At 31.5% G+C, this 27,384-nt stretch overlaps 1 long non-coding RNA gene across 1 annotated transcript in view; it reads right to left on the bottom strand.

Moving 5' to 3' along the window:
- Window positions 1-8,728: 8,728 nt before the first annotated feature.
- The window catches only part of LOC136795657 (uncharacterized), a 42,151-nt gene continuing 23,495 nt past the window's right edge, over window positions 8,729-27,384 (bottom strand). The window contains exons 2-3 of the long non-coding RNA XR_010843291.1: window positions 18,135-18,216; window positions 8,729-8,785 (exon numbers count right to left, since the gene is read on the bottom strand). This is a non-coding gene — a long non-coding RNA (uncharacterized lncRNA). The remainder of the gene's footprint in view (window positions 8,786-18,134; window positions 18,217-27,384) is intronic.

Raw genomic sequence — 27,384 nt, 5'->3', positions numbered from 1 at the left:
TACTTAACTTATATATATACATAGCCTTAATAGATATTATGACAGATATCAGGTGTCATCAAACTTTAACTTGTTATAGTAAGTTTTAATTTCGTAAACAGTAGGAGTATTGCGACTTAATGCTAAGTACCATGGATCAAGTTCCCACAGGCAGTGTCAGTCTAAATAAGTGTTACGGACCAAGTACCCAGAGACGATTCGTCAGAGACAGTTAGTGATAGTGTAAATGAAAGTTGCTCGGGAATCAGTGGCACAGTTCACAATTTCAAATGTTCATCGAAGACGAAACGGGAAACCAGATCGCTCGGTGACCGGAGCCCTGCGATGACAGGGATCTTGAGTTCAAAGCTACAAACCATAAACTATTTATTGTTGATTCAATAGTGTTTACTTTTTTTTATCAGTAAAATTTTCCATTAAATAATACCTTCGAGAAATATTTTGTTTATTTTTTTTCTTAAACTTATATTATTGTTTATTATTTGGAATTTTCTTTATTTCCGATTTTATTCTTTGGATAAAATAATGTTTATTGGTAATATTTTTTTATTTATGTAATTCTAGCCGGCAAGTTCATTTTTGAACCCCCACTGCTACCGCAACAGGTACTGGCTAGGGTTTTGATTTATTACCAGTTGAGCTCAGTGACCATGAAGAGGGGTAACAGTGACCTTCATAATCGGCGATGATGTCTATAAGCTTTGGCGTTTATACACCAGGGTCACTAACTTACAGGGTTGGTTCACTAACTTACATGGGTTTTTGTGATATTAGTGGCAGAAGTAGATCGCGCCGTCATTAACGCGATTAGACACCTATCTTTTGCTTTACCGGGATAACACATATCAAAATGAACTCCATAACATCTCAAATAAGTAAGGAGGAACCGAAAAACCGCCCGCCATAGTAATTTCTCGATCTATCCCTTAGTATTCCTTTACTTCCATTCGTTCTGGAATGCGTTTATTAGATTTTGAGGAGTTTTTTTCTATAAAATGCCCGATTTACTCTTTTTGGGTTGTTTTTGGAAAATAATAATAATATTTAATGTTTGAACTGCATTGCTCATCTTATACAAAAGATGTACCTTCGTATATCACTGATTTCTTCACCCTACGTTTTTCCATTTACGTGTTAAACACAAGATTCCTACCGATCTTGATATCCCTATCTATATATACCTATTCGAATATACATCCTTTAAAAAAAATTTGTTGTTCCAGCTACCTTATTTTGGAACTCCTTACACATATTCATCCCTAAAGCTTCCTCCTCAATATCATTCAAACACCAATTATATACCCAGCTCCTTGAATTTCAACCTTTCATAAAATTGTGGATAATAGAAAACAATATAAGCATTGATAAATATGTATCTTAGTATATTTTATATAAATATCCTAATCACAGTTTATATTACTGAATCACAATTGACATCAGAACTCCATTCTTATCAGCACTAGCGAAGCCCTGCAAAGTGGAGCGAAACCTTGGTTAACAATAAATTTTGTTACTATTTTTATAGCTTTATTGACCGCCAACCGGACTATCTTGCTGTAATATATTTAATTAATTACGTTCAAAACAAGCTAATGTAGCCAGACGAAAGCTGCTAAAACTCTTCCACATTGTTATTAATAGGGGACCAAGTGTCCAAGAATGAAGAATGATTTTCGTTCATTCATTTATGTATACCAATATTTATTCAATTTATTAGTTTTTCCTTATTTAATATATAGTTTAAAATTGGAAAGTTAGAGGTAAGGTGAAGTATTAATTGAATTTACCTATTAAAAAAAAAGTGACTATTCATACTTCTTTATTTACAGAGGGAAATACAAATTTTTTATATATTACCATATTATATTAATTAATTGCCTGGGTATTTATTCTAAACAAAAAAAAATTGGCCTGATCAATATTATTATTTGTACATTTTTGACTTTTAGAAGTTTTCTATATAGAGTTATTACTTTTTAGTTTTTTGGGTAATGCCCTACTCCTTTGTAAATACACAATCAAAAAGCTAAGTGGATGAATAGGCTATGGAAAATATTGGACTACAGGATTTATTTAGAAGATTATTAAATAATTCTTTAAAAACAATTTTTCTAAAACTTTAAACTAATGTATTTTAAAATTTAAAAAAATTATATTCCAGCCACCGTAATATGAATATGAATTCTTCCGTATAGCTATTTAAGTAAAGAAAAAAAATATAATATAAAAAATACATGCAAAGAGAGCTTAACGAATTTAATTTGATTTAAAGAAGTTGTTCTGATTGATATTATATAAATAAAACAATGAAGTTGATTATTGCAGGATTTTGAGTTTTTAATGTACGATTTAGCAGATTTTGGATTGTTTACTGAACAAAAATCCTGTATTTTGTTATGAACTAATACGTGAAAGGAAATAAAAAATTACCAGAAACCATAAGAGTACCCAAAACATTATTTGAATTTTAATGTATCTTGACTCCAGTTGGAGTCATATACTGCCCCTGTTGTTATTTTATAATATAATGGAGATACGGATGATAATAAATAAATTATTATTATTTATTTATTTAATTTTAAAAATCTACTTTGGATTCTTCCATAAATTTGCACAATGACTGAAAGGTATCCCTAACTGGATCTTCCAGCCCTTTGGAGGTAAGCGCTATTGTTTTGGATGAGGGGATATTTAATCCGGTATAAATCAAATCTACTGCATTTTAGTATGATGTGCAATGGCATGGATTTGTTATTGGTTGAACGACGAACTTCTATTATGTTATTTATTAGCACTAGGCAACATTAATTGCGATTAAAATTATAATTAGTTCCCAATTACAGATTCTTGAAACTGCAGCAATGAAATCACAATTATGATTAATGATTTCAACTGCTTGATGAACCACCGTAACTGTAATAATGGTTCAAAATTACAATAATTAGTCGAACCAAAGTAACTGCTATTACTAATTTCAGTCAAATGTTATTTATGTTGAACACTGAGTGATACTATCCGCTTCTCTGAAACCTATGTCTAACGAGATCCCAATAATTATTAAATAAATTGACCAAAGAGCTACCCTTAAACAATATTTAATTCATAGTGCTCCCAAATATGAAATTATTTTTCTATCATCTATATCAGCTCTTATCATCAAAAATATAAAACAATATTATAAGAAATATATATTGAATATTCAATCTTCAAATATTGCTATGGGTTGCCTTAATAATAAAAAAATATCCAAATTACATTTTTTTTTTTCAAGATTTTCAGTTGCTGCTCGACATTGTCAAGGTTCTCGAAGAAAGGAAAATCGCTTATGACATGCACCTTCAAAAACTGAAGCTAGTTAACGACCTAAGGAATAAAGTAAGACACCAGTTGGAAAAGGTAAATTTCTTTGCAAAACTTAAACACAGCATTTAGCGCAAAGAGGTGTGCCAAGAGTAAAGCAAGCGGGAACCAATAACATGAAATAATAAAATACATGACTTCTTTTTTTTTGTTTAACGTTACCGTTTTTACAAAATTCAGATAACATGAGAAACGGTCGACTCATGAAAGAAGAATTTCTCTAGAATTCTTACTAAGTACTTCATATTTAACGAACACCAATATACAAATCAACTTCCTTTTATAAATTTTTGAGCTTATAAATATAAAAATTATGGAAGGGATTACAAAATATATAAATGTTATAAATAATAAAATTTTATAATTTATTTTAACTTATTGGAGTTCTATATAATACTATAATATGCAAACAAATAAATAATATTCAACTGTATTTATTTAATTCAGGTTAAATATTCCAACTATTAATATCAGAAATAAAAACAAAATCATATTCCATCACAAAAGAAAACTAGTTGTCATAGTAATGTATCACTAATCAAAAAAATATTAATTGACCTGTTTAATTATTTTTTTAAAATGGATATTACTAAAGCTATACACTGAAAATGTTTTCTCATTATTGATAAAGCGTGGTAAATAACAAAACAAGGCCACCTCGCATGAAAGCACTTCCAAGGTATGTTTTAATTTAATTTTTATAATATATTAGAAATAATTAGCAATGTTCTATAAAGGGCAACGCAACCATTTTAGGATAAAAAATTTTTTTTATTTTTTATTTTGTCAACGAAACATAAAAAAAAAAAAAAAAATAATCATATAAAAAATCCCTATAATTTTATAAAAACTGGTAGTAATTCAAATACTTTAAAAATTACAAGTAATACTTTCTAAGTTACTGTGCTGATGAATTGCAGTTATTTTAAGTTCATTAAATATAATTTTATTAAGTTGTATGTTTAATTCTTACAAATTTTATTCAAGAAAGAGATTTAAAATGGATCGGCTGTATAACTGGGGCCTCTATCCTACTTTTTCTGGCTTAAGGTACAATTTTCTAGAAACTCAGTCTTATCTGCTTTATTTTTATTTTTTTCTAGAATAGTCGCATAAAAACATTATGAAATCTATAATAATAAACAAATAAGAAAATGATCATCTGATAATTTAAAAATATTAACAGTTAATTTCAGACTCTTCCATTGTTTATGAGCAATCATAAATTTTTTTTTATGTCGTTATTTTTGTTAACTTAAATTTTCTCTTTTATTAAGAATTATTATTTTAACTTAATTTTTTAAAACTATAACGTTGTATATAGTTAGGGATGTCTTTTTGATGAGACTATACCCCTACCCCTAATAATCAATTGTTAAAAAAAAAATGTAACTGTTACATCAACCAGGCCAATCTGGTATTATATTAATTAAAAAAATTATTTTCCGTTTCGATTTCAGAGAAATATAAATGGAATAAAACAAAGCAAAAAGAAACAGATGCCGAAAATATACTAAAAAATCATTAACGAAGCCGGCGAACTTCGTTCCTCTGAAAATATATTCCTTTGTTTTTCCTAAAAAAAAAAAAAATAAATATATTATAAAATAAGGTTTGTGGAAAAAGTAAAAAATAAAATAATGAGGGTTATATCAATACTTTTGATGATTTAAAAACTTGAAGATAATTAAGTCGGCAACGACTTTCAAAAATGGTTGCACTGCTCTGTAGTATTTTTGATTGAAAGCTAATTGGTACGATTTAGTAGATGTTTGTTTCATCGCCTTTTAATACCTTGAGCAGATGACTCATTCTTACCATAGTATAAGAGTTATTATTACACCCTTACTAATATTTATTAATTATGAGTTAATAATTAACCGTTGATATAATAAATGAGGAGATGGTTAGGGGTGCCGTCACGTTTGAGGTAAATGTTAAAAACGAGATACAATTCAATTTTATGATATAACATTACTTAACCCCTCCATGCAATAAATTAGTTTCAGCCTAGGTAAGTTATTTATACATGTATGATTTGAGCAAGATTGTAATTCCTTAACAAGTAAATAAATAAATTCAATTCAATATTATTCTATTACAGTTGGAGATGAGCTTTTTTTATTTTATTTTTTTATTTTGTCCCTAAGAAATACGATTTTGCTTACACGAGTTCTTTACTGATCGCACCCCCAACAATGTTCTCATTATTTAGTATTTATTAAAACTGAACAAGGCTTAGCTTGGTTTGAATTGAGCACATCTGACTAATATATTCAGATTACTACAGTTTGAAAAAAAAGTGTTAACTATGTGACACTGTTATTAAAGTAGGGTGCATGAAACTAGATTAGTTATTTTTAAAAAGTTATGATTGTTTTTTTTTTTAATAGCTTTCCCAATTCGTCTCGTATATACATTCATGAGTAAACATATTAATAAATTAGAATAAAAAAAATTAAAAACAAATTTTGCCAACAGAAATAATGAGATGGTAAATATTCAACTATAAACTTTTGGTTTGTTTACACCTATTTCGCCATTTCTGGCATATAGTATGGTATATATTGTAGTATATCATTTTAGTGAACATTTTAATTAGTGAATCTTTATTTCTTTCAAAATGGCAAATATTTAACACCTTACCATTCAACTAACAATTGGTATTATAAATAATTTTCAATAATTATTAGCACAAAAAACATTTCTTTGGCCTGCGATGCTTAAATACAATATTTAATTTTAATTTAACAAAAACATGGGCTGCAATGTGTTAAATACAATATTTAGCGAATAAAATATATTTATTTAAATATTTTTTAAAGGTTTTTAATTAAAAAAAAATCAATAAACTAACTACAAATTATTGGCTTAAACTGCAAATATATAAAACAAAGCTTAATAAATTGCGGAATCTTCTTCGTGCACCTTAACATAAAATATCTCAAAATCTTAAAATTTGGACAACTTTTAACTTTCAGGCTTTTTATTTTACAAGTCTAAATACCACAAAACCGTACTGAGAGACTGAGACTAGAGATGTTTCTTTTTATTTCATAATAAACAGAACTATGACACTATAACTTTTTATTTATTTTTTAAATCGCTAAGTAACTCATAAATTCTCTCTCAAATACAATAAAGTTTACGAATTCCATAAATTATAAAAGATACTTTATGATATTTGGTAATAAAATGTCAAATCTTAATAAGCTTTTTTACTATCTTTAATTTTCGAAACAATAACACCGATTTTGTAAAAAATATTTATTTAATAATTTTTCAAGTTAACTTCAATATTTCAATTTTATTTTAACACCAACGTATATACTAAATTTATTAAATAGTTTATTTCAGTAATTTGTAACTATTCCTGCTTTGTTTGATACTTTGAGGAGACTTTCACATCTTTTCGACTTTTACAATACTTGAGGAAATTCACAGCTTTTATTCTGTTACTGACCTAATTCCAAATATATATATATTTTATTATTCCCGAATTTTCTTTAAATATTGCACATAATTTACGGGCTAGCTGGATATTTAATTAGTTAATAGGTGAAGATTAAAAATAAATGTTTATAATTGTTTAACCACAGAATATAATATAGATATAGCGCATCGGTAAGTGAAGGGGACAGTAGATATAATCCAGGGTGGGATGTACAGCCCTGAGTTGCATCCATAGCAACCAGCCAGGGTGGCCAATGATCAATCCCTCTATATATAGAGAATGCAGGCTATAATATATTTTATTAATGTTAAATTTTATTTAAGTGGATTATATTTGTAAATGAAAACTAGACGATTAAATCGCTAAATTAACACCAGAACAACTAAAATTAACATTTCACAAATCAGTGAGCAGAGATTTAAATATAAGTGAGGAACATTAAACGTATATAATTACAAAATAATATTAGCTTAATACTAATTTTAATAAAAAGATCTTTCTGCCAGAACTATATTATTTTATCTATCTACCAGATCATTAATATATATTTATATATACACAGCATATACAAAATGGAGTCCGAAAATTGAGACTGGCTTACTCGATGGATTAGTACAAGAGCCCAAGAGGAGGAGTTATTTCACCCCAATTTTCGATTAATTAAATGAAAACTATGTATATTACTAATCGAGATTGATGAGTTTGCCATGTGTACGCAGGGGAAATAAAAAATGGCGACTGTTTCGAAACGTCAAAAATAAAAATGCTGTACAGAACGTACAGAATGATCAGTAGTTAGTGAATTTATTTTGAAAAATCTATATCTCAAAAACCATTTGACGATGTTTGTTAGCACTCAAATTAAATCTAGTTTAACGGATTATAAAATATTTTACGATGTTTATCGTTGTAGGAGTAGTAGTTTTAACGAAATTTGCTAAAATAAATTGATTTATAGTAGTTCTGACAAATTTTCATTTGCCAAATTTATATTCATATGCAAATATCATAAAAACTACAACCCCTACAAAGATAAGTGTCATAAACTAGTTTGTACTAAGTCAAATTTCCTTTATTCTGAATGCTGGTAAACATATGTGCATCTTATAGGTCTAGAAATATACCTTTTTTTTTCAAAAATCAAACATTTTATACGAACAACTAGAAATTAACAGTTTGTAAATTTATTTTGTGAATTATAAAAACTAATACTCCTACAAAGAAAAATGTTATATGCTATTGTATAGTAAATTTAACAAGCTTCAATTTAGTGCTGACAGACATCTCTACGTCCTATGGTTTCTGAAATAAAGTCATAAATCTAAGTTATCGTCCGACCAACCATCAATCAATTTATTTTAGGAAATATCCTGAAAACTACTATTCCTTCGAAGGTAAAGCTCATAAAGTACGGTATAGTGTGTTCAACTAGCTTTAATTTGAGTACTAATAGACATCTATACGTGACATAATTTCCTAATTTCTCAAAATAAATTAACTAACTACTAATATTTCAGTACATTTTTAAGAAATCTTGCACTTTAAAAAGCTATATCTCGAGACTATTGAACGTAAATAGCTCTATTAGGGCTCATATTTCAGCAAATTTACTCTACTTTAAATCATGATCTTTCAGATTTTCTAGTGTTATTGGTAGTTTTTAAGATACAGAGTTCTTAATTAAGATACAGAGAATTAAAAATTAATGGTTTTTGAGGTTTTGAAACAGTCGTTCGTATTTCCCTTACCTATATTTGGCAGACTCATCAGTTTTGACTACTAATTATACATATTTTTCATTAAAGTAATCGAATGTTGGGGTTGAAATAACTGCCTGTTTTTTCCTATTCTTTTTTTTGTTCTATATGATCCAGATATTAATAATAAATCAATAAATAAATTTTAAAAAATTACCTGAACCAGTATTTGAATTCCTTACGACTGTAGTCAATCCTCCAAATCAGCAGACACCTGCATAAAAAAAAAAACTAATACTCTTATCAGGCAAAAAACTACAATAATGAAATTAAAAACACATGCATAATAAAAAAATATAAAATCACACACTAGTAACAGTATTAAGGTAAAAAAAACTTTTCACAAAACACAAACCATGCAAAAAAAAAAAAACATAATAATAAACAACACAAACTAATAAACTTATCAGACAAAAAATGATAATAATTAAAATAAAATTACATGCAAAATAAATAATAAAAAATTACACATTAATAAGACAAAAACATCACAAAAATCTATGTAAATAAAAATTATTTCTTAAAAATTTATTTAATGTAATTTACAACTGTACAAAATAATACAATAAGTACATATGTTGTATGTTTCATATACACTTGAAAATCTTGGGAAGGAACCATCCATCGGTGGTTTTTCAAACATTAATTTAAATTAGAAGGTCCCGTGGCCAGACGCCTCGGAGGATTATCAGGGATTGTTACGGATGAAAGATTAAGAATTAATGTGGTAGGATGGTTAAGGAGTTTGGAATGAAAAGATGTATATCTGTTTTGGGCCAATTCTGCAACGAATGGGATGTTAAGGTCTTTGTGAATGAGTTTATTTGTAACATAATAAGAAGCATCGAGGATTTTACGTAGGAATTTTGATTGAATCCTTAGATGCGGAAGGAATTAGTTGGTTTAGTGGAGCCCCAGAGCTCAATTCCATGTGTCTAAATTGGTCTGATTATCGTAGTGTATACTAATTTTTTGTAGTGAATGGGAAGTTTAGAGCGTTTGTTAAGTAAGTGTTGCAGCAATCGGAATCTACGAGCAGTTTCTTGTCGTTTCAGTCTTGTGTGTGGATTCCAAGTAAGTCTCTTGTCAAGATGGAGTCCTAAGTATCGAATCTGTTCAACAGGCGTTAGTGGAGTATTTAGAAAGGATACTGTAGGACAGGAGGGTAGAGGTTTACGCTCTCCGTCGTAAAGGTGATCTGATGGGATTTGTCAGGATTTATTTTGATTCTCCAGTTTTGACACCATTCTTCAATAGATGTTATGTGTCTGTAGTGTTTGTGATGCATTAGTTTGGTCGTTGTTTACAGACAGTATACATGTGTCATCAGCGTATGTTGTTAGGACTGTGTTAGGGTGGGTTGGGATGTCAGCTGTATAAACCGTATAAAGAATGGGACCTAAGATACTACCTTGAGGAACACCGGCGGACTGAGAAAAGAGAGACGAGTAGGCTAGGTTATGATTTACTTTAAAGGTTCTATCAGTGAGATAGGAGCGGATTATAAGGAAATATGTTGGGGGTAGGAATTGACGAAGTTTATAGAGCAGACCTGGATGCCAGACCCGATCAAAAGCTTGTTCAACATTGAGGAAGACTCCCGTGCAGTACATACCGGTGGAAGCTCCAATGTGGAAGATATGACATCAGCCACTCGATGAGTGTTGTATGGTAGAATGAGATGTTCTAAATCCAAACTAGTGGTCAGGAATAACATGATATGAGTCAAGGATTGGATAGAAGCGTTTTAATAAGAGTTTTTATAGGATTTTGCCCATAATGGGCAGGAGTGAAATAGGACGGTAGGAAGGGGGAAAAAAAACGTTATCAATAAAACTACTCATGCATAGATGTACTATAGAATAAATATTAATTTAATTTACAATTGGTTAAACCTTATCTTCATTGTATTTACCACACTTACATAGTTGGAAAAAAAATTATAAATTTTGAATAAATTTATTTGTACACTAATTTTGTTACTTACGACTAATTAGGAAAAAAAGAGAAGAGGAGGCAGGACGGTCCTAGCCTAGAGCTAACTTCAATGAGTTAGTGTTGCATTCACTATTTGGTGGAATAGGGAAATTAAAGAATAGAGTTCATACAGAGTAATTATTACTTTACAAATCGAAATCCGGTATGCAAATTAGAAAGAGATCCAGTATAGTATGAACCATAGAATAAATATTAACGGAATCAAAAATTGACAAAACCTTTTTGAAATAAAAACAACAGACTTATTATATGCATTTTTTCTTAATTAACTTTTAAACATCCTTTAGAATCTGAAAATGTGCAGATTTCCATCACTAATATTTCGTTAAAATGTCACTAAGAACTATTAACAACGCATTACATGATTATTATACATACAATGTGAATATCGATAAAAACCTCAAAAAAACATGTATAAATATTTACTTAAAAATTACATAAAAATGTTTGACCGAAATGATCATTTTTTGTTCCCCCTTCCATTTTTTTTTTTTAATACGAACAATGTTTGTAATTATACATCTTTTGCCGTGTACGGGGCTTCGGGGTTTCTCAGCCCGACTAGGGGTTCCCCGTACAGGTATTATATTGAAATTTATTCATATATTAATGTATTTATATTTTGTATTTGTATTTATATATTTATATTATGTATTTATATTATATCTTTATATTATGTATCTCTATTAGTTCCTGATGGGAACCGACTGAAAAGGGATCGGCTATATTTAATTCAAACACTAGACACCATCATCTGGACCCCCCCTTCGCCGTGGTATGCTAGATATGAATATCATAATTAATGACTGGAGTTCCTTTTCAACGGTATCGTGTTCACCAATTTACTATGCTATTATATATGAGGTGGCATGCAGGGATTATTAATTATAAAGTAAAGTCCTTGTTACATGTTTTATATTTACAATTACATATACATTATCAAGAATACTATTATGAGAGAGCATGGTGGACTTGTATCCTTATACTTTAATTCTAAGATAATGAATTGAGAAGTACCAGTTGGGATCATCGATATTTATACTAACTGTAAGTTATTAATTCTACTACTGTCATTCTAATTACATCAGAAAAGGTCTTACTTCGGTACATCGGTCGGCTTGGCGGTTGTCGCGGAAGAGCGTCCATATTCGCCTCCTGGCTGCCGCTCTCTCTTTTCGGGCCTGTCTTCAGGTGTTCATCTCTCCCAGACTGTGTCTCTTCCGTCCGGCTCTCTCAGGCTGTGTTCCTCTGAGACTCTCCACAGAACTCTGTGTCTTCCTCAACTCCGGGTCCGACTGTGTCCTCTACTCTGACTGTTTTTCAAAATTCTTTTTCCTGCCCTTTTATTAATTTTCTCCCCTCTCCTTCTGACTCCTGTAGTTCGCCGTATGGTCTTTCGTGCACAGTGCACATATGACAGGTTCCTCCCGTGATTTCAGGTAGGTGTTTGATGCACGGAGGCCAGCACATTTAACGCACCTGGCTTGGTGATGGCAGTAGCTCTTGGTGTGTCCTAGGTTTTGGCAGTTAGTGCACTGCACTATTATAGATTTCTGCCTGGGCTGCTCAAAGCGTACCGTTGAGTATGCAAGTCTTGTTACTTGAAATATTTCGCTATTCTTCCGTACAGGGTCTAGTTCTATGAAGAACAATGGCAGTGGAAAATTTTCCTTGGGTTGCAATACGCAAGAGATATTTTGGACGTTATGACCTATTTCCTATTTCGCTTGGGGGGGAGGAGGGGGTGGTTGAATGAAGGCCTCTTAATACCACTCTATATGCTTTTTCATCGTGAAGTTGGTAGCAATGAAAGTTGTATTGCACATAATAAAAAAAAAATTATATATCACACAATAACAAATACAATATGGATATAGTATCGATAAGTTGATATGTATAAGAGGCACCAGCTGGAATTTTTTTAACTTGAAGTAATTTCTTTTGCCGGCATAACAAAGGGCCGCCGGGCCTAGGCATAGATCCAATCGGCAAAACATTTAAAGTAATATACAAAGATATATAGATAACAAAAGGTATGCATCCCCTGAGGACGATTGACCGTGTAGGCAGAGATAAACAAATAAACAGCCCTTATCTTACACGTGGCCACTTTAAACACCTCGGGGAAAATACATAAAGAAGAAAGCCGCCTTAATTGAAACATGAAAGGTAGGAAAAAGACCGACTTTCGCCGAAGATCATTGGACCTTCTCACCCCCTCTGAACATAGGAAAACCAATCAAAGAACAGAAATCAAAAGAAGGAGGAGTCAGAAGGAGAGGGGAGAAAATAAGCAAAAGGGGCAGGAGGAACAGGTTTGAGACCAATCTGAGAGAGTCGGAGAGTTGAAGACAGTCTAAGGGTTGGACACAGTCTGGGATAGATGGAGACTTGAGGACAGTCTGGGAGAGATGGGGAATTGAAAACGGTCGAGGAACACTTTGAAGACCTGGAAGAGGAGAGTCTGGAGGAAGAGAGAGAGTTGGAGGCCACAGAAGGAAGTCACACCTTGCGGAGATTCAGCAGTGGCAGCCAGGAGGCTGAGGAGCCAAGCTAATATGGACGCTCTGCCGCGACAACTGCCAAGCCGACCGACGTACCGATACAAGTAAGACCAACCTTTTATGTTATAATTTGAATGGCAATAATAGAATTAATAACTTAGAGTCAGTATGAATATCAAAGATCCCAACTGGTACTTCTCAATTCATAATATAACAATTAAAGTACAAGGAAACAGGTCTACCATGATCTCTCATAATATTATTCTTGGTAATGTAAATATAAAATATATAACAAAGACTTTACTTTATAATAAAGGATCCCTGCATGCCACCTCACATATAATAGCAAGTAAATTGGTGAACACGATACCGTTGGAAAGGAACTCCAATTATTAATTATAGATATTCATATCTAGCATACCATGCAGAGGCGGTCCATATAGTATCCAGTGTTTGAATTAAATATAACGCATACTTTTTCAGTCGGTTCCCATCAGGAACCGATAGAGATACATAAATACATAGAATATAAATATATAAATACAAATACATAATATAAATACATTAATATATGAATAAATTTCAATATAATACGTGTACGGGGAACCCCTAGACGGATTTAGAAACTCCGAAGCCCCGTACACGGCATAAATTATGACATCCCTTGTAAAGGACGTTTCTACTAATTTACTATGGCTATCGTTAGTTAAATTAAAAGTAAGAATTTTTTTAAATCATTATTAAAGGTGGCATATCAGGAATTATAAAATTATTATATGCAATTAGGGATAATTTGAAGGATTAATTCAATTAGATAAATTTAATTAAATAATTAAATATTATAATTTATATGATAAGGTATAAATATTTGATGTAATACTTAGGCTCACTCCATTCTTTCGAATTTCACATAACGTTGGTCATTATTATTAGTATCTGGTATAGTTGTGACTCATCACTCTCTATTTAGAATTGGAAGTCATAATTTTATATGATTAAATATAAGTTTTTGATATAATGCTTAGGCTCTCTCCATTCTGTCGTATTCGACATTATGTTTGCCCATTATGATTGAGGTCCGTTCTAGTTATGAATTATCACTCCCTATTTTGGAATTGGAATATAAAATGGCTTGTTTTCATTAGGACATTCTTTTGATAATAATTAATAGTTTTTCGGGAATTTATTTTGTTTGTTATCGCTTAACCCCACCATTCATTGAACATACAAGTTAAAAGGGAAAATATACGCACACGTTTTGATAAAATGGCATTAAGGGTAGGGAAATGATCCGCCACAGCCAGAACTATCAGAAGAAGAGTCTGATCATAAGAAACCCGAAGAACCGATAGATCAGGGGCCAACTGGAGAAACAGTGACTCAAGTCAAGAATATAACCCAGCCAAAAAAAATTCCAGCACAGACGGAAAATAATAGAGGAGAAACCTCTAACGGAAAACAGGCAGCGGAAAACCTTCGGGCGATAGAAGAGGCCGCAATGATAGCTTTGTTACAGTATTTTATTAAAAAACAAGAACAGATGAAGGAGGAGTTAAATAAAACTATACTAAAGAGTATAGATGACATTAAGAAAGTAGAAGCGGTATGAAATTATGAAGAGAAAGTAACAAACATTGCAGCGAGTCTTCATAGAAAAATCGACGAAATAGAACCTAGCTGCCAGGAAATCGAAGATCTGGAGATAGAAAAGGAACCTTTGATATATGAAAATACTGAACCTGAAATGTTAAACGATTCCCCTGGCAATCTTATAGAAATTAAAGACATGGAAACTATTTCAGATGCACAAGAAGGAGTTGAGTCTACATTAATTGATAAATATGATATTCTCAAGGGAGATATAGAAACTTGTAAGAAGAATGTAGATATTGGTGAAACTCTTAAGACTTGCCAAGTAGATGCCAGGTTTGATACGATGTATCAGTTTAAAATAACTAGCAGTACTATATGTTTTATAGTTGGATAATTCTCAACGGGTGAACCATTACTAGAGATATACGAGACCTGTATAATATATAGTATAAATATTTTACATTAATATATAAGTATATAATTAACACAAGGAGAGCATCCCAAAAGTAATAAGTAACCGTGGACCAGAAGTTTTAAGTTAATTAACAATCCAAGGTGAATTTGTTTGAAATAATTAGGGAAGAAAACCCTTAAATCTGGAGTAGATATTAGCTCCTCCTAGAACTCTTGTGGAAGAATAGGATCCCAAAGGCGCGACAGATAATTTATGAGAAGATATAGAAATCTTCCAGATACACGCCTAGAATAGTGAGGTAGTGTCCATATAGGTCCAATGGTAGAAGGTAAACTAAAGTCATTAAATGGGGCTCAAATAATAATTGCTGTTGGCACGTTAAATTCATAAATTATTAATGGCCATGAAACAGATGATGCAACTATTGATCAAAGAATTTTTTGAACCAGAATAACTGGTCCCTTTGATTGTATTTAAATAAGATTGTTTACGGAAATTACGTTCCTGATTGGATAAGTCATCGGAAATCAAAGTAATTTTTTAGTAGTAATACTGGTAATTAAGGACTGAGATTCATTCAGCATATATCCGAAAATTGTACATATATCCCAATTGTGACTATGAAAAATCTTTTTCAGAAATGATTAGGGCAGCCATTTTTAAGAAATAATAGGAATATTGCGACCTCCCCCTCGGCATGCTAATGTTGTTAATTGATACCAGAACAAGTATCATAAATACTCGTCGATAAATTGTAACAGCGTGAACACTAATCCTAAGAGACATTTAGTAATTAACTGAACTCTATTGACGATAAGTTACAATAAGTTAACGGACTTAAAAGGTTAAGTTGTAAAAACTAAAATGAATTGAGAATATCAAGGTGACTAATATCAGTGTATAATAAGGTAAAAGGAGTTAACAACTCGATTGAAACCAATATTAGATTCATTTTTAGTTATATTAGATGTCTGCCATTCAAAAGGAGAAAGGTAGAAGTTATGTTTATTGTTTATATTTATTTATCAAAACCTATCTTGCATAAAGGTTACTGAAGAAAAGGAGGAGATATGAATTTTTTCTATGCAGCATTTAAGAGATCTATTGTAAATAAATACGAGAAAGATGTATAAATGATGTGTTCTTAAAAGGAAAGGAAATACATTTGTAAAATTTAAAACACGTAATAGTACAAGGGCAATATGAAATCAAAAAACTCGTAACGAAACGAACTAAGATAAATCTGTTCTACTAAGGATTGTACAAATTCAGTTGTAAGAGCATTGGATTTTGTTAACTTTCCATTTTTTATCTAACAAAAAAGAAATCTTATTTTTGGTGTATGTAAATGTATATAAAAGAATAGACTATTAATGAGAGCATAAAATATTGTATATAGATAGTTGGAGTTAAAGAGCTAAAGAATTGGTTTTAGAAGACTATGTAGATTAAATTAGAAACATATTAAAGGTGTTAGGTTTCTTTTCTTTTTCCTGACACACAGAAAATGACATGTAATGGGAGGTACCCGCTGGAATTTTTAGCGTTAAGTAATTTTTTTTGTCGGCATGCCAAAAAGACCATCGGGCCTAGGCAGAAACCCCGTCGGCAAAACATCTAAAGAAATGTACGGAGATATATAGATAACAGAGGGTATGCACCCACTGGGGAGGATTGACCGTAGACCGAGGATTGTAGGCAGAGATAAACAAATAAACAGCCCTTATCTTACACGTGGCCACTTTAAACACCTCGGGGAAAATACAGTCAAAGAATAAAGCCGCCTTAATTTAAACATGAAAGGTAGGAAAAAGACCGACTTTCGCCGAAGGTCATTGGACCTTCTCACCCCTCTGAACATAGAAAAACCAATCAAAGAACAGAAATCAAAACGAGGAGTCAAAAGGAAAGGGGAGAAAATAAGCAAAAAGGGTAGGAGGAACACAGTTGAGCAGAGTCTGAGACAGTCTGAGAGTCGAGCACAGTCTGACAGTTGAGCACAGTCTGGGAGATATAGAAGAGGAGAGTCTGGAGGAAGAGAGAGAGTTGAAGGCCAGAGAAGGAAGTCACACCTTGCGGAGATTCAGCTGCGGAGCCAAGCTAATATGGAAGCTCTGCCGCGACAACTGCCGAGCCGACCGACGTACCAAAACAAGTAAGACCTTTTCTATTGTAATTTAAATGGCAATAATAGAATTAATAACTTAGAGTCAGTATAACTATCCAAGATCCCAACTGGTACTTCTCAATTCATAATATAACAATTAAAGTACAAGGAAACAAGTCTGGCATCCTCTCTCATAATATTATTCTTGCTAATGTATATATAACAAAGACTCGACTTTATAATTAATAATCCCTGCATGCCACCTCATATATAGTAGCATAGTAATTTGGTGAACACGATACCGTTGGAAAGGAACTTCAATAATTAATTAAAGATATTCATATCTGGCGAGGGGGTCCATGGTTTCTAGTGTTTGAATTAAATATAGCACATACTTTGTCAGCCGGTTCCCATCAGGAGTCGATAGATATACATAATATAAATTCAAATAAATATATAATATAAATACACAATATAAATATATAATATAAATACATAATACGGATACAGGAATAGATGAATAAATTTCAATATAATGCGTGTATAGGGAACCCTTAGTCGGATTTAGAAACCCCGAAGCCCCGTACACGGCAAAGTGAAGGGGACAGTAGATGTAGTCCAGGGTGGGATGTACAGCCCTGAGTTGCATCCACAGCAACCAGCCAGGGTGGCCAATGATCAATCCCTAATACTAAATGTTTATGGAGAGATTATCTTTCTAAATGAAATCTTAGATTATCTTTGCTAAATTAGCAAAAGAACAACTAATGTCGAAATTTCACTCATCAATAAGCAGATATTTAACTTAGAACTAATATTAATAATATGATCCTTCTGCAAGATCTAAATGAATTTTTTTTAACACAACAAATGAAAAATATAATCCGAAAATGGTTTTATTATATCCATGATCCAAATATTAATAATAAATAAATAAAAAAATTACCTGAACTACTTGGATACCCTTTGTGGCTGTAGTCATCCTTGTCCTTTCGGCCCTCATGTTATTACTTCAAATCAGCAGACACCTGCATGCAAAAACAACACAAACTAAGACTCTTATCAGACAAAAAAACTACAATAATTAAAATAAAACTACATTCAAAATAAAAAAAAACATACACTAATAACAGAAATAACCCCTTAACGTACAAAAATTAAAATTTTTTTTAATGAAAAAAAAATAAATTTTAGAACATTGTCTTAGCATAAAAATTTTAATAAATACTAAAATAATCAAAATATTTTTTTTGTTTTGGATATGGGTCCTCATATTTATCTAAACATAGTCTAAAGTTATATAAAGAGGATTTATTACATAGAATAAATCATTACTATTTATTTTATTATTATCATATTGTTGTTTTCGATTCTTGATTATTTGAACAAATATAAGAGCATACCATACAGCGCAGCTCGAGTGTACAAGTTAAGGGGTTAAGGCAAAACCATATCTCAAAACACAAAGCATGCAAACAAAATAAATGAATGAACAACACAAAATAATAGTCTTATAAAAAAAAAAAATTATAATAATTACAATGAAAGAAGATAGTTGACCGTATGAAGTAATTATTATGTAATTGATACGCTCCATTTATAAATACAATACTACTTATTGTAAACGTTAGTTTACAATAATCAGTTTTCTTTTAATATTTTGATACCTTAAATTACTGCCACTCGGCCTAATTATCCTCATTGCAATATAATAATTAATATAACATACATGCAAAATAAATGATAAAAAATTATACATTAAAAAACCATCGCAAAACACAATGCATGAAGAAAAAAATATTATCAATATAACATCTTTAAAAACTATAAACATATGAATAAATGCAAAATAAAACTACTCATGCATATATGTACTATAGAATAAATATTAATGCAATGGACAATAGACCAAATATTATCCTTATAGTAATAACCACACTTACATAGCACAAATTATTTATAAATTGCCAACCAAATTATTTTTATAGTAATTTTGTTACTTACCACTAATTAGAAAAAGAAAGGAGAAGAGAAGGAAGGAGGGTCGTAGCCAATAGGCAACTTCAATGAGTTAGTGTGGCATTTACTAATTGGTAGAAATTAAAGAGTTCATACTGAGCTATGCAAATCAAAAACAGCTGCAGTATGGTATACATACTCATTCATGTTCATACAAAAGAAAATGAGTATGTCAGAAATAACTAGGTAGGGTTTTATATATATATATATATAAAATTTTAAAAAAACCGTGTGACAAGGAACTAAGTGACACGCCGAGTTGAACAATCTATATTTTAAAACTGATGGTTTCCAATCATTTAATAATAAATAATAAAGTAGTATCATATCGTATTCAGTGCAATATACCTGGTTAACGCCTTCTGCTTTAAATATTATGTGAAGGAATGTCCAGAGGTATTAGTTATATCTCCTGAGCTAACTTGCAGCTTATTCGATCATTGCTATAAAGTTAGTAAAAAAAAGTTTGACTAATATATTAGCAATTAAAGGAAAATAAATCCATACCAGGCAATCCGTTGCTTCAAAAGATTGAAAACCCAACACTTCATAGCTGTAAAAAAAAATGGTATCATCTATAGTTCATAATGACCACCACCCATAGTTACGACAGATTAGTTACTTCTGGGTAACCCCTCCACCTAGTAATGCCTATATCACAACAGAGGATACTCTCGATTTATATGATTTTAAAGATGTCAAGCATGTCAGCATTGCAGTATCCACGCTTTCGCAAAATATAAAAACTATGTAGCGACGGTTTAAAAATAATAAACGAAGAATTTAGATCATTAAAAGATATTAATTAATTACTTATTTATTATATATGCCCCTCCCAAAAGACTGACTCACGCTCATTAAGCCAGGCGTGACAAATTTAATAATTATGTAGTTTAAATAGCGTAAATATCAAACCTAAGTCTAAATTTTATATACAACCATCTGTGACAGAAATGAATGGCCAACTGAACAGGAGAAATCCGATGTACATTAAAGATGACCCAGTTAAACCATTGACAGGAATAATATTTAGGAAAGAGAGGGGAAGAGAGCAGGATATATTAGTCATTTTCTACAGGATCGAATGTCAGAAATGGATCGGTTGAAAATGGTCTTTTGCTATCTCATTACTCCGGTTCGTATTTCGAATGATGAATTTAATTCTTATCATTATCTACCATCATTAGAACAGAATTACAGAAAACGACCTAAACATATGCACAGAGCTTTTACAGTCTGCTAAAGAAATATTATTAAAAGAAGTTCACTTAGGCAAATGCACAATAGTCCAATAACTATAGTTAAGAATGACGATAGAACGTTCTCGAACAATAGAAATCCAGTTTAGAGGAAGGAAGTGCAGTTACAGGCCAAGAGAACTGCCTACAATCGGAATGTACTTACTATTAAATAATAATTAGATAAGTTAACAATTTTTTATTTAAATGGCATTGTTCAAAATACGCGTACGGAATGGCATTGGCTAAAATAAAATCGTATCCTACTGCTGGAAAATTATAAAACTTTCAAATGTATTAAACAAGGCTGTGTAATATAATATTTATGATTTCGATGCGATAGTAATATTAATGGTTCCTTTCTCCCATTCTAATTTACATAGGTCAATGAATGAAAGCACCCTTATATAATGTTGGTAACGCCTAAGTTTTTAATTGTTTACTCTATATCTATCCATATCCATGTGTGGACACCCTGCTGTTATTTAGCTGTGTTCATAGTCTGTAACCTTCTGACAGGTTGAAGCTAAACCACATACCAAGTAAATCGAACAAAATTTGACAATTGATTGTATGTGGTAGAAGTGGAAGGCTAACCGTACAGGATAAATCGATTGTACTAATAGAATGACCAAGGTTGACGGCGAGACGATATTTAGAGCCAATCAATTAAAAAATACATCAGTGTTACAGCACTATACACATACGTAGAATTTAACTCCAGTTCCAAAATTGTATACCAATCTAAAATCATTTGTATCGCCGAATAATGGCTAAATAAGCAAATTGTACAAAGAAATAAATGTCAAAAATAATTACCTCTCGTGATATCCTGAACGCTCATGGATTATTTTATTTGATAATAACTTTGTTTCAGATACGCGTAAGGAATGCCTTGGCTTAAATAATATCTGTTTTTAAAAAGTGCTAAATCATGAAAGTTTTATTGTCTAAAGTCTAGGATGTTGGCCAATGGCATTAATGGAACAAACGAGGTACGATCATCCCCACGTCATTGACAGAAATAATATTTAGGAAAGAGGGGGGAGGAGGGAAGAAGATATTGGAAATTCTCTCCAGAATCGAATGTCAGCAATGGATCCATTGACAGTGGTCTATCGCAATCTCATTCTCTGAGTAGAAAAAAACAAGCTGTGAACTCCTGTTTGTATTTCGTATGATCAATTCAAGCTCACATTTTCCCGCCATTATTATTACAGAACCCCCAGAAAAGACCTAAAGGTCTGCAAAAAGCTTTATGCAGTCTACTAAAAAAAAAAATTATCAAAAAGAAGTTCACTCAAGATCACTGAATATGGGTCAGAATGGCGATAAAACGTTTAGAGGAAGGAAGTGCAGTCACAGGACAAGAGGAGAACTATTTACATTTATTTTTAGTACGACATTGAAGTGTAAAGAATGACGAAAAAGGAACATGGTAAGAAATAAATTTAATGTACCAACTCGAATTCAATTTTTCCTTAATATACTACATTAGCTAGATAGTATAAAGCCAAAGTGTAACGTTTCAAATGGTCCCATCGATCGACACACCACAATAGCTGTTTGGGTAGGGGTAAATTGATCCTTGAGTATTTGATGAGTCTCGATTTGCTGTAAACAAACTAACGATTCTACTCTACTGTTAGATTAACGGGGAGATACTGCAATCTTCTTATTCAATTATTCCATAATTGTAGACGGATTTTTTGTAACTTTGAAAAAAAAAAAATATTAACCACCCCAATAAGCAAAAAATGGTCAGAATACTTCGGATAAATTAAGATCGAGTGAACCGCGTATTACTGATTTCGTCAAACAAATTAATCAAAACCGAGAAGACCTTATCTAAACATCTTTATTTTTATATTTATATTTAACTATAAAACTAAGTGACTAAATATGTAACATGAAATAAAATTATAATGAAAATATTTATTTAAAGATGAGCTATTGTAATTAAATCTTTGATTAAGTAACAAACTGACACTGTCTTAAGGATTTCAACCTGAACTAAAAGTAAAGAAAAGAGTCAAGATAAAGCCTAATTAACTAACTTTTGTAATTGTATACCGCTTTGACAAATTATTTATATGTATAGAATTCGTTATAATATTGTCAATTATAACTAGGAAAAATCATGATAATATAAAAGACAATATCATTATGAATCATTTCACATGTTAACTCATTTTTCAATGGTAAAATAACTGCAATTAAGGTGAATGCGTCAAGATGGCATTTGCTAAGAACTGCACAAACTCCATAACCTTGTGTCACGGAAGGTTTGTCCGTTTTGTCTCAATTCTTCTGTGGTAAAAGCCAAAGAACGTGTGGTTCCACAACGAAGAAACTAGAGAGGAGGTGGACTTTAATTGTAACAGCATATTCTGCCTATTCCAGGAAAAAAGAATTTTTTTTTCTTCAATTTCCATTGGTAACATTATAGAAAAAGTGTTGGTGAACTAAGTTTGTTCAACATAATGGTAAAAATATTAAAAAATGCAATGCATCCACTCAAAAAACAGGAAATACATATAAAACAATTGACGTAGCAGCTCAAACATCTGAACCAGGGCCTACAAGCGTGGCAGATATGGACATTAAATAATTCTCAACAATTCCATACAATCTTTTTGTTTTGTTAAAGTTACAGAACTTTAAATTATTAAAATATTTAAGTACTGAAAATCAATCAGTATGAGGTGGGAAGCGGAGGGTTTGCTTCTGGAAAGCACTCAAGTAATGCTTTTGAGTTTGCCACATTTTTTTTAAAAAATAACGAGATATATGATAGAAGTACAGTTTCTCATTATTATTATTATTCCTGTGTAAACCACATGGAGTAGTGCACCTCTCTAAAACAAGCCGAATATAAATAGTGAGGGACCAACTAAACAAATGAGTGACTAACTTTCAATGTAATTTCTGGCAAAAAAAAAAAAAGTAAATTTGTAGGTATATAAATTTAAACACTGCGTTTCGTAATATCCCTATTCACCAAGACGGCAACAATTCATTAAGTATGCATTTTTCTAATCTACGGTTAGATTTCTATAAAATCCTTTAAATAAAATTAAAAAACAAAACAAATAGTCTGATGTATTTCGATCTACTATCTTACCATCTGAGATAGGATCTACTCAGTAACAGCCGATAATCCTTCATAAGGAGTTTAGGGAATCAAGAGAACTATTTATGAACCAAATATGAATCCTCCAGCTTAGGAAGTTCGAAAGATAAAGCGCGTTATGACGAATATATTAATAAGTAAATATTTTTATGAAAACATGCACTTCTAAAACAGATCGAAATCCAAATCTAAATCGAAGATATGTTTTACAATGTGGTGAAACTGATTTCAACGTGAGAATTTTCCAAAATTTCCATTTTATATTTTTTGAGGTTACCTCACCAGCTTCATTGTCCACTAAAATTCCCTAACAGAGAAATAAAATAAAGGTCAAATTTCACAACAATTCGATGCCGTTCACTGGCCAAATGGCCCCCAGAGAAAAAAGCAAAAATGTCCAAAAAAACGAAAGTTGAAAAAAATGCAATTTCAATTTATAAGTAACATTATAGAACAAGTGTTGGTGAACTAATTAATTTAGAAAAACAGCAGTTTGTTCAACATAATGGTAAAAATGTTAAAAATGCAATGTATCCACTCAAAAAACACTAAATACGCATAAAAAAAAAATGACGTAAGAGCTCAAACTGCTGAACCAGAGCCTACAAGCTTGGCAGATATGAACATTAAATAATTCTCAACTATTCCACACAATCTTTTTGTTTTGTAATAAAGTTACAGTACTTTAAATTATTGAAATATTTAAGTATTGATAATAAGGCATTAGAAAAAAATCAATCAGTACGAAGTATGTGTATATACACGTCCACATACATATATGTTGTGTAACTCCAGTATCGTGTCGGGGAGGTTTGTCCGTTTTGTCTCAAATCTGTGATTAAGGCCAAGGAAAATGAGGTTGCACAAAGAAAAAAATGGAGATGAGGTGGTCCTTAACGTGATGTTACTGTTCATTGAAACAGCATATTCTACCTATTCTGGAGAAAATAACTTTATTACTTAAAGCTTTTTTTAATATTCATTGGTAATATCGTAGAATAAGTACAGGTATACTAATTCACCAAGAAATATCACAGTTTGTTCGATCTGACAGAAAATGTGTTTTAGAAGAGTAATACTTCGGTTTCATGTGTATTTGATATTCGAAACTAAGCCGCTGATGAATTAATTAATTCATTAATTCAAATTATTTAATTGAATTAATTCAAAGTATCGTTGATGCAACAAGTACATTATGCAATATACAGAAAACTAGGTGTGGTTTAAAATGCAAACACAAAAATTGAAGAAGCCACTGAATCTGCTGAACCAGGGCCTTAAAGCTTGGCAGATATGCCAATTTTACGGTTTGTTTCATCTAATAGTAAAATGCGTTTTCTATTTATTTTCTTTCTTTGACAACTACATGTTTTTAAAATAAACTTTATTTTATCTTCTTTTTAAAAACAATTTTGATCTCTTTTCTCTCAACTTTATTTCTTTTTAACATCCGACGTTTCGACCTCTCAGGTCATTCTCAAGGATTCCTTATTCTGTCTTCATTCCTTTTTTTCTTTAAAATTCATTATTGCCGGCTAATTGCCTTTGTCAATTTCTTCTATTAAACTATTATCCTAAATTTAAAACTTTCATTAACTACTTTTTTGTTCATTAACAAGGGGCTTGTTAATGAACAAAAAAGTAGTTAATGAAAGTTTTAAATTTAGGATAATAGTTTAATAGAAGAAATTGACAAAGGCAATTAGCCGGCAATAATGAATTTTAAAGAAAAAAAGGAATGAAGACAGAATAAGGAATCCTTGAGAATGACCTGAGAGGTCGAAACGTCGGATGTTAAAAAGAAATAAAGTTGAGAGAAAAGAGATCAAAATTGTTTTTAAAAAGAAACTAAACCACTCTCAAACAACTATATTAATAAAAAATAAATCTTTATTTTATCTTTTGTAATAGACTAAAGATGTATATCCTTGATCGAAACAAGGAATTGTTTAACTAAAAAAAAAATATGACGGACTTAGAAGAAAAAAGATTAAAAATAATCCTATATTCCTTCAAGAATACTAAAAATGTAAGAAGCTAAAAAAGAATACTGGCAAAGCTTATGATTGACAGAGAGGTAAGACGTTTTCGGACAAAGGGAGAGACGCTATGGCAATGCAAAGGATAAACAAAAAACAGTAAGTGCAATGAAAAAATTGACATAGCCACTGAAACAGCCAGCGGCCTACAAGCTTGGCAGACATGCCAATTAAATAATTTACAAAATTATATAATATTAATAATAAAATTAAAAGGAAACAAACAACATTGATCTTTAGATATTAAATTGGAGTTTCATGTGTCATTATATCAATGTGAGAGTCGGAATTACCGTCAGCCTCAAAATCAGTACGAAAATTGGGCTATTCAATGCCCCTCCTTCCAATTGTCAACCTGTGAAGTAATTCTTTACTAGCTAATACGTCGAATAGACTTGTATATCTTGATGAAATCATAGTTGTTCTCAACATAAAAACGGCACATCGGCACTAAGAAGGCGTAGTTTTAAAAGTACATAATGTAAACTAAGAAACGAAGTACGTATTTCGGAATACGAGAAGGATCTTGGCAAGAGCAGATTACTTCCGAAGTTTAAAATACTACTCCTAATGTCTGTTACAGAACCACCTAAAGAAGTTTTGGTTGATCCCAATAGAATCAATTAACCCACAATATTTGGAAAACGATTGGTTAATTGATCCGAATTAAAAGCTATACATTAAACGAAGATTTTAAGGATTTTAGGAGACTGACAAGTATTATCTGCTTTATCAGTACTGTTCCCCCGACCTGGAGGGCCAGTGGCTATCTGCGGTAGTGACCGGGCGATGGGGCCGCCACCTCCCTACGCCATCTTCAAACTACACACACAATCACACGGCTTCAATATCTTAGCAGAAACATTTACAAAATTAGACGTAGACCCGTCGATTACTACTTGGGAAAAATATTATGGTGTAAAACTCACCATCAGAAGTACGCTGACTAATAGAAGAATGAGCGAGTAATCTGGCGTCCAACGTGGTTGGTTATTTGATTAGTATGTTTTCGAACCAATGGACATTGACATTAGAAGAGGGAATCAAGTCACAAGCCAAGAGGAGGACTACCTACAATCTACAGTTTTATTTATTAGTCCACCAAAACAAAAGCAGATGAATGATTTAGGGTATCTTATTCTATAAGCTAATTCGATACAAAAATAGAAATAGCTTTTCCTGATTTATCTTGATGATTTTATGAATTTTTTAATTTAACGATTTTAACTAACGAGGTTAGTTAGTTGGTAGGTATGTTTTCGAACCAATGGACAGTGACATTAGAAGAAGGAATCAAGTCATAAGCCAAGAGGAGAACTACCTATAATCAGTATTAAGTAAAATATAAAAACATTATATTTTGATGATCAGTCATTCTTGTCAGACCGAAGATTGAAATACTACTCCTAATGTCTGTTACAGAACCACCTAAAGAAATTTTGGTTGGTCCCAATAGAATCAATTAACCCACAATATTTGGAAAATGATTCGTTAATTGATCCGCATTATAAGCTATACATTAAACGAAGATTTTAAGGATTTTACGAGACTGACAAGTATTATCTGCTATATCAGTACTGTTCCCCCGACCTGGAGGGCCAGTGGCTATCTGCGGTGGTGACCGGGCGATGGGGCCGCCACCTCCCTACGCCATCTTCTAACTACACACACGGTCACACGGCTTAAATATCTTAGCAGAAACATTTACAAAATTAGACGTAGATCCGTCGATTACTACTTGGGAAAAATATTATGGTGTAAAACACA

Source organism: Halyomorpha halys, unplaced genomic scaffold (assembly GCF_000696795.3).
Source record: "Halyomorpha halys isolate HHAL.00 unplaced genomic scaffold, Hhal_1.1 Scaffold259.1, whole genome shotgun sequence".
NCBI lineage: Eukaryota > Metazoa > Arthropoda > Insecta > Hemiptera > Pentatomidae > Halyomorpha > Halyomorpha halys.
The sequence above is the reverse complement of the archived record's forward strand: the minus strand, read 5'-3'. Positions and strand labels throughout refer to the sequence as shown.